At 48.2% G+C, this 9,604-nt stretch overlaps 1 pseudogene; it reads left to right on the top strand.

Moving 5' to 3' along the window:
- The first annotated feature begins 5,496 nt into the window (after positions 1 to 5,496).
- On the top strand, positions 5,497 to 9,242 carry LOC123050263 (E3 ubiquitin-protein ligase RNF14-like; annotated as a pseudogene).
- The last annotated feature ends 362 nt before the right edge of the window (positions 9,243 to 9,604 follow it).

Genomic DNA, 9,604 nt, shown 5'->3' with positions numbered 1-9,604 from the left:
CTTACGGTCCTCACTGTGCCATCGCATCAACTTGGCATGCTCTTTGTTTCTGAACAGTCGTTTCAACCGCGGTATTATAGGAGCATAGCACATCACCTTCGCAGGAACCCTCTTCCTGCGGGGCTCGCCCTCAACATCACCAGGGTCATCTCGTCTGATCTTATACCGCAATGCACCGCATACCGGGCATGCGTTCAAATCCTTGTACGCACCGCGGTAGAGGATGCAGTCATTAGGGCATGCATGTATCTTCTCCACCTCCAATCCTAGAGGGCATACGACCTTCTTTGCTGCGTACGTACTGTCGGGCAAATCGTTATCCTTTGGAAGCTTCTTCTTCAATATTTTCAGTACCTTCTCAAATCCTTTGTCAGGCACATCATTCTCTGCCTTTCACTGCAGCAATTCCAGTACGGTACCGAGCTTTGTGTTGCCATCTTCGCAATTGGGGTACAACCGTTTTTTGTGATCCTCTAACATGCGATCGAACTTCAGCTTCTCCTTTTCACTTTCGCACTTTTCCCTTGCATCAACAATGACCCGGCGGAGATCATCATCGGGCACATCGTCTGGTTCCTCTGGATCTTCAGCTTCCTCTTGATCTTCAGCTTCCCCCGTTGCAGCATCACCGTATTCAGGGGGCACATAGTTGTCATCGTCCTCCTCTTCTTCGCTGTCTTCCATCATAACCCCTATTTCTCCGTGCTTCGTCCAAACATTATAGTGTGGCATGAAACCCTTATAAAGCAGGTGGGTGTGAAGGATTTTCTTGTCAGAGTAAGACCTCGTATTCCCACAATTAGGGCATGGACAACACATAAAACCATTCTGCTTGTTTGCCTCAGCCACTTCGAGAAAATTATGCACGCCCTTAATGTACTCAGAGGTGTGTCTGTCACCGTACATCCATTGCCGGTTCATCTGCGTGCATTATATATAATTATGTGTGTCAAAAGTAAGAAAATGAGACAAGTATCTATCTAAAGTAAGATTTTTTTTCTTTCAGAAAGAAGATAAGAACAAGAGGCTCACCACGGTGGTGCCGGCGACGAGATCGGCGCGGGCGATCGACGGCGGTGAAGACGAGGACGGGGCGTGACGGACCGCTAAACCTAGACAAATCTCGGAAAAATGGAGCTCAGAGGTCGAGCTTCGAGAGGAGAAAGCTTAACTAGTGTGGCTCGGGCATTTCATCGAACACCTCATGTGCATAGGAGGTGAGCTAGAGCACCCAATGCCCTCCCCCTCGCCGGCCAGCAAAAAACAGAGCACTGTGGAGTGCTCTGCTCGCCGGCGATGGGGTATATATAGGCAACTCATTTGTCCCGGTTCGTGGCTGGAACCGGGACTAAAGGCCATCCTTCTGTCCCAGTTCCTGCCACGAACCGGGACCAATGGTTGTGGGCCAGGAGCGAGGCCCATTGGTCGCGGTTCGTGCCAAGAACCGGGACAAATGGGCCCAGACGAACCGGGACCAATGCCCACGAGGCCCCGGCCGGCCCCCTGGGCTCACGAACCGGGACAAATGCCTCCATTGGTCCCGGTTCGTGGCAGAACCGGGACTAATGGGCTAGCCAGGCCCGAACGAAAGCCCCTTTTTCTACTAGTGACGTGCTTAACCTGGACTCGCCGTGGGTGGCGGCGGCCGAGGCGGAATCTAGGCTGCAGGAGGCCGCCACTACGGAGAGAATTCACCTTCGCGCCGAGCAGGAGGAAGAAGAGGGGATAAGAGTCAACCAAGAGCGACAGCAGGACGAGGTCCAGTATACACTGAAAGCTGAATAAAACTGTTTCTTATTGATGGGCCATGAAGAGGAGACAGCAACACTAAGAACGGTGCGAATGGTGCTAGGTTTAACAACAGGAGTGAAGGTTTCTTCGTAATCAATTCCTTGCTGCTGAGAAAAGCCACGACAAACCCACCTGGCTTTATATCATGAGAGGCTCCCATCGGAGTGGAACTTTTGGCGAAAAATTCATTTGCCAGAAACAATATTTGTATTGGGAGGACGAGGAACAAGTTGCCAGGTGTTGTTTTGAAGTAAAGCATTATATTCTTCTTGCATGGCAGCGGCCCAATTGGGATCAAGTAGAGAAGTTTTGTAATTCTTTGGAAGAGAAGTGAGAGATACGGAGGTATGAAGGTTTAGGCGGTCTTGGGGTTGATGAAATCCTGATTTGGCCCTAGTACGCATGCGATGATTATTAATCGGGGCTGCTGTAGGAATAGCACGAGGGGGTAAGGTGGGTACTGGTGAGTCCGGCGCAGCGGAAGAGTCGGACGAAGGAGTAGGGCTGGGTAGTGGAGTGGGAGCAGGGCTGGGTGGTGGAGTGGGAGTAGGGGCCGGGGGTGTTGGGGAGGGAGCAGGGGTCGGGGGTGTTGGGGGCGTCTCGGGTGGGGTGAGTGTATGGTTGGGATTGGCTATGGTGGGTGTTAATGGTGGTGGTGATAAGTTGTGTTCGGCAGGTAGGGGAGTATATAGTTGGAAAGGACGGGGAGAGGGGGTGTTTGCGGAGCTAGGGGTGTTGGATGGTGTAGTAGTGCGTTGTGAGAAAGGAAAAATGTGCTCAGCAAACGTGACATGACGAGAGACATGAACGTGTCCGGTGTGAAGGTCGAGACAGCGATAGCCTTTGTGCTCGTCAGAGAAGCCGAGAAAAGCACATGGGATAGAGCGTGGTGACAATTTATTTGCAGAAGTGGCGTAGGCATTGGGAAAACAGAGACAGCCGAAAACACGAACCGCGGAGTAGTCGGGGTGGGAAAGAAAGAGGGAATAATAGGGAGTAGTGTTGGGTTTAGTTTTGGAAGGTCGAATATTTAGAAGGAAGGTGGCCATGTGTAGGGCTTCAGCCCAAAACTTGGGAGGCATAGATGATTGAATGAGGAGAGTGCGAACTATATCATTGAGGGTGCGAAGAGAGCGTTCTGCTTTACCATTTTGAGGGGAGGTGTAGGGACATGAGAACCTAAGCAGGATGCCATGTTGTAAGAAGAAAGTACGATTTTTAATGTTATCAAACTCGCGACCATTGTCACATTGGATAAAGCGAATTGGGAGGAAGAAGTGAACAGACACATAGCGTTGAAAATTAAGGAAAAGAGAATGGACCTCGGATTTGTTGCGTAGAGGAAAAGTCCAGACAAAGTGGGTGAAATCATCTAAGATAACAAGGTAGTATTTAAAACCCGAAACACTTGCAATGGGAGAGGTCCATAAATCACAATGTATTAATTCAAAGGGATAAGTGCTACAAGAACTAGAGGAACTAAAGGAAAGACGCACATGTTTGCCTAATTGACAAGACTCGCAAAACACAGAATTATGAGAGTTCCTATTACATGGTATGGTAAATTCACTAAGCATAGAAGCTAAGACGGCGGGGTTGGGATGGCCCAAGCGACGATTCCAGAGATCGACGGAGGCCAGCATGGATGTTGGAGGGGTGGCGGCAGGAACTCCATTAAGAGAATAAAGATCACCGGAGCTATTGAAGCGAGCGATCTTGGCCTTGGTCAGGTAATCCTTCACAGATAAACCAAAAGGGTCAAATTCAGCCGAAACTAGATTGTCGCAAGTAAATTGGCGAACAGAGATAAGATTTTTAATGAGGGCGGGTGCAACTAGAACATCGCGAAGTAAAAGAGGTTTGGTGGAAGAGGGAAGTTGAGCCTGACCAACACAGTATATAGGAATAGATGATCCATCTCCAAGGATAATGGAAGGGAAAGGAGATTTAGTGCAAGAAGATAACCAATTACTAGATGCAGACATATGACTAGAGGCCCCTGAATCAAAGATCCAATCCGTACCTGAGTTTCCTTGTGCAGCAAAGTTATTCATGGCCTGGAGAAAGGCAGCTTGATCCCAGCTCGGCGTCGCAGGTGAGGGTGGCGTCGGAAGCAGTGCCGGCGGATACGATGGTGAAGGCAGTAGGGCCGGCTGGGGAGTGTAGTAGGCATTGGCCGGCTGTGGTGGGGGTGGCGTCGGGAGCACGGCCGGCTGAGGTGTGTAGTAGGCGCCGCCGTCGGTGCTGTAATGACCATAAGGAGCATACGTCGGGGCGGCGTGATAGGCATTGGCCGGTTGTCGGGGGTTGAGAACCCCGGGAGCACCAGTAGGCGGCCGAAGGCCGGGTTGCCAGGCACCTGAGTATGCCGGCGGAGCACCGAGGGTGGACGGGGCGGACCAGGGCATGGGCCATGCTTGAACAAGCCCCGTCCAAGGATCATGAGGAGGCCGCCATGCAACCGCGGATGGAGCACTGGTGGGTGGTGCAGGACTCGGTGCTGGTGATGTCGTAGGTGGAACCGAACGAGTCGACGGCGGCCTGTAGATAGGGTTTTTGCCGCGGTAGTTCAGACTAGGACGCCAGCCTGGGGGCGGTTGAACAGATGACGATGCGGACGGCCCGGCGGCAGGAGCCGGCCTGGAAGGCGGCGCTGGTGTAGACGGCAGAGGAGGATGAGCCGCAGCATGAAAGACCTTGGGGCGAGAGTCCTTGCGAGCTTGTGTTTCCGCCGCGAGTTGTAGCAAGGAACGAACTTCAGCGAAGGTAGGAGGGGGCCGTATCATTGGTATGAACGAGGCTTGCTTGTCAAAGTCTTCGCTGAGGCCGACGACGACGATATTGATTAGCTGTGAGTCGCTAACTGTATCGCCGAGTTCGCGGAGCTCATCACCAATGGTCTTAACGCGCTGGCAGAACAGGTTCACCGGGGCGTCTCCTTGCACCATATTGCGAAGCTCGGTGTGGAGAGCGTTTTTCCGAGCGTCGGTGTTGCTTTGGAAGAGCTGACGGAGGGAGTGCCAGATGTTGGCAGCGGTGGCGCCGTCGTGATCGAGCATGTTGAAGATTTCGGTGGTGATGCGGGTGTAGAACCACTGGACGATCGCGAGATCGTCTTTCAACCATTGCGGATCGTCGGGGCAGGGAAGACAGTTGGCGGCGACATGCGAGCGCAGGTTGCAGCGGCCGAGGTGGAGATCGAAGAGATGTCTCCAATGGTAGTAGTTGTGGGCGGCGAGATCAAGAACTATGGGGATGTAGGGGCTGACGTCGGAGATTGTGTCAGCAAGAGATATTGGTGCGGCGAGGATGGGTGCAGGGTAGTTTTGTGGAGCTATGGTAAGGGCCGAGAGAGAAGCGGCCGCGGCGTTGAGAAGCGGCCGCGGCGTTGGCAGCCTTGGCGATGAGTGCGGCCCGGCGCTCGAAGTAGCCGGGCGGCGGCGGCGGCGGTGGCGTTGGCGGAGCCATACCCTAAACCCTGGGACCGGTATCTGATACCATGAAAGCTGAATAAAACTGTTTCTTATTGATGATTTGGTGCGGCATACAAGAGTATATAAGAGGGTACAAACCGACTTGGGGTAGGGGTACAAAACTGACTTGGACTAGAAGTCGTATACCATAATGACTACTCTAACATACACTACTAATTTCTGATCAAACTTTTTTTTAATAATCTTATATGATCGATCTTGGTCTGTGGCCATGTGCTATGAACTTATGATTCATAGCTTGCAACTGAGCTTCCGTGCTCGTCGGGTAGTGATGCTAACGTTTCCATGGCTTTGGATTGGAGGGTTGCAACTTTAGTCAGTTTTTGGAGATGTTTATGGCCACATACTACTTGTGCCGTATTGAGTTTTTTTAGCAAGTCTGGTAGCTTAATAATTTACAACAACACAACATTAGCATTGTACAATTGCAGGATGAATCATCTGTTTGCTGACTTTGATCTCATTGTTCACCGCAGCTGATGGCATTGGAAGCAATATATGGGGATGATCTGGTTGAATTTGGCAAAAAAGGAGGGCTCGACTGCTTCCAGGTTTAATTCTTGTGTTGGCCATAAGTTTCAGTGTTGTCTTGTTTCATCTGTTCTTGCCTTCTTGGATGTTGAAAATTAATCTTGTGGGTTTTCTTTCTTTAATTGCTCTTCTTCTTTAATTCCAGATCTACATACACTATGACTTGCATCATGGCGCTCAAGTGTGCGCTAAGTTTTCTTCTGCCGACGGAGAATGCCCCCATAATGGTACAGAAGATGATGGTGATGAACCAGAGGAATACTCTTGCACATGCAACCTTGACTACTTGCCTCCATTAGTATTGACATGCTTACTTCCACAGTCGTATCCTAGCAAAGACCCCCCATATTTTACAATCACTGCCAAATGGATGGATGGATCTCAAGTTTCTCAGATATGTGCGATGCTCGACGATATCTGGGCACAACTCCCAGGGCAGGAAGTGGTATATCAGTGGGTTGAGTGGATCCGCAATTCGTCACTGTCACACCTCTGGATTGATGGCAAAATAATATTAGGTCTAGAGAGTCGAGCGAAGAAACCAGATAACCGTGCTATCTCAAGAGGCCTCCCACTGGATTATCTAATCCCTTCGATGCTCAGATACAGTAGTAAGAAGCGTCGTAAAGCTTTTCTTGAAGATCTTCATATGTGCATGATATGCCTTAACGAGAGCAATGGTAAGTCTTTGCCCTTTTCAATTCTTCTCTATTGTGCATTCATACCAACAATTATTACATTCCTTGATACAGTGAACTATCGTTGTCCTTTTTTGGAAGAGCGTCACTTATTTTATGCTGCCCATTCCATGTTGTACTACTGTTGAACTGCACCATAGTGGTAGCAAATGACTGGCTGATTTTTCCATGGTTCATGATAAACAATATGAACCGGTGGGCCTGTTTCTCCTTTCAATTAAAGCTTCTTAGGTAAATGAATCGTGCGAATAGAATTTCATTCCCCGGTGAACTAACTTGAGCTTTCAAACAATTAGGTTCAAACTTCATCCAGCTGCCATGTGAGCACTTGTTTTGTGTCAAGTGCATGGAGACCTTATGCAGGATGCATGTGAAGGAAGGTAGTGTGTTTCGATTGGTGTGCCCCGACACCAACTGCAACTCTTCTATTCCATCACATCTACTAAAGAATCTTCTTAGGGAAGAAGAATTTGAACGCTGGGATAGGCTTGTTCTTGAGAAAGCATTGGCCTCGATGTCAGACGTTGTTTACTGTCCAAGGCGTGGGATTGCTTGCTTGGCCGACGAGGATAATAGTGTGCAATGTCCAAAATGTTCCTTTACATTCTGCTCAGTTTGCAAGGACCCGCGCCATCCGGGGAAACCGTATTTAATTCCAGAACAAAAGCTCCAGCAGCGGCAGGTAGAAATGCGACTAAAACCTGTTCTGTATTAGCTTAGGATTGGACGGAGGCTGATACCCTTAACCTTGCATATTGTTAATTTGTTATACAAAGAAATTTAATAGTCATGCTAGTAATAACCTGTTACGTGCTTTCCACAAAACAAAGCAAAAACTGTTATGTACCTCCTAACTATATATGGAGTTGAGTTACGTACATATTGATTGTTGTAACATAATAATTCAGTCTTCAATTCAATTTCGCAGGCATCAGGCAAGTTAACTGCGAGGGAGATGGTGCAGGAAATGCTAATGATCAGAAAGCTGTACAAGGATGCTAGAGCATGCCCATACTGCCGAGTGGCCATTATCAAAACCGAAGGGTGCAACCACATGTATTGTGTGAACTGTGGTAAGTCATTCTGCTTCCGTTGTGGCAAGGCCTTGGGTGGTGGCACTTTTGATCATTTGAGGTAAGTATCCTAAGCAATCATGAGTACTTTTCTGTTTCAAAAAAGGGGAGGAGCCATCCAAGAAATCAGGCTTATGTTTATGCATGTATGGTTTGCAGCAAATGCGGGATGTATGCGCAACGAGAAGATGACACAAATGATTTGCAGAAGCGACTCAAAGAACTACAAACGATGGAACGAAGGGCTCGAAAGCACTCGGTAGGTAGCACCGTAGAATGCCCAAAATGCCATCGGAAAATTTACAAGGTAAGGAAATCTGTCTCGTTCAATTTGCAACGAGTTCTTTTACAGTACCCCCAATTATGTATAAGCCGTCCATTTAGTCAAATCCAACGGATAATCTTCACTGGTACTCCAACCTAGTATCAAAGGAGTACCGACAGCAAAAGTTCTGGAGTACCGTTATCTTAAGGGTAAAATGGTACCATGGACAATTACGTAGGGTAACTGCTGCGATTTTAGTTATGAACACAACGTGGATCGCATCATTTTCTGACTCGTTTTTATCAAAAGATCATCACAATACTTTTTTTTTTGCGAAATCATCACAATACTTAAACCCTAAGTTTATCAGCTGGACCATGGGGACAAGGCCCCGCTGGCGAGACGGCTGCCAGAGACCTGTAATTACTTTCTTCTTGATAAGCGATCCATGGCAAGAGAATGAGATGCAGAGTTGCAGACCTTGAGCACCGGAGAATCAAAACCAATGGAACAGGTGACAAATATATGCACTTAGGGTGGAATCGTACTAGCAGCAAGCGACTGCAAAGTGCAAACATCAATTTAATTTCAACCAATGAACACCAATTACGGAAGGAGCAAAATCGATTCTGTAAAATTCGGGCGGTGCGCCGGCGTAGCGGCAGCGGCTGAGACGATAGTCGAGCGAGGTGATCCGGATCAATTGGCGCTTCCGCAGCACCAAGATGTACGCATCAGCGATCTTGCATGTAAACGGAATTTAGGCACAGATTGCACCAAGAATTATGTTCCGGGGAGAAAGTCAATATTGCCCTTTCGAATCAATGGTGGATATCGATCCGTACTCCCCACCTCCAATCGGGAGTACAAGGGTACCGTAAAACACCTCGCAACTTTGCAACATGGCATAAATCTGCAAGCAGTGAGCAATTTACTAAGCACTGACCTGCCTCTCGTATGCATCTATCTAATACCGATGAGATTATCATATGTATGTTTCCAGGATGATGATGAATATATTTACTGCTGGCATTGCCAAGCCAGGTATTGTACGCTGTGCCAGAAGCAGGTCCAGTTTACAAAGCAACATGGGGCAGGGGGGCACTGGGGATCACCGGAATGCGTGGGGCTAGCCAATGTGTTATAAGACATACATATTACTCTTTCATGGTGATCAAACTTGGAATAGAACAAAAAGACCTTGGACTTCTTGAAACGTGGACAGGACTTCAGAAGGTCGCTGGTCGAGGTTTTTTTTTGTTTGGAGCTCAACAGCTGTCTCGAGTGTCTTATGAGGCCTTCAACATGCCGTAACAAAGCGCATTCTGAACCTTTGAGGAATTTTATGGTTGTAGAAGAATTGAAGTTTGGTTCTAGGTCTGATGTTTGATGTGTGTTAGCAATAACTTGCAAGGAATTTAAGGTTATTTAGGAGCTACCTGGCTGGCTGGGCTGCTCCTGTTGTGCTGAACTTCTCGAATCTGTTTTGCTGTAGACTGAATGAAGCCGGAAGCTATGCTCCTTTTATCTAAAAAAAAAGGTTGCTGTTAACGTATATATCTTTCTGAAATCTTATGCTACTTTGGTATACATATAGTGGTGGTACGTAGCATATATACATGAAGATAACGAGATGGTGTATGCTCATGCTCTTATTGATGACGACTTGTTCGGCTCAGTTGTGTATGTTGTCTTCATCAATGTTTTTTTTTCAAGCTGCAGCGAGTCAAGGGGTTCCTTTGCGATTCGTCG

Source organism: Triticum aestivum, chromosome 2D (genome assembly GCF_018294505.1).
Source record: "Triticum aestivum cultivar Chinese Spring chromosome 2D, IWGSC CS RefSeq v2.1, whole genome shotgun sequence".
Lineage (NCBI taxonomy): Eukaryota > Viridiplantae > Streptophyta > Magnoliopsida > Poales > Poaceae > Triticum > Triticum aestivum.
The sequence above is the reverse complement of the archived record's forward strand: the minus strand, read 5'-3'. Positions and strand labels throughout refer to the sequence as shown.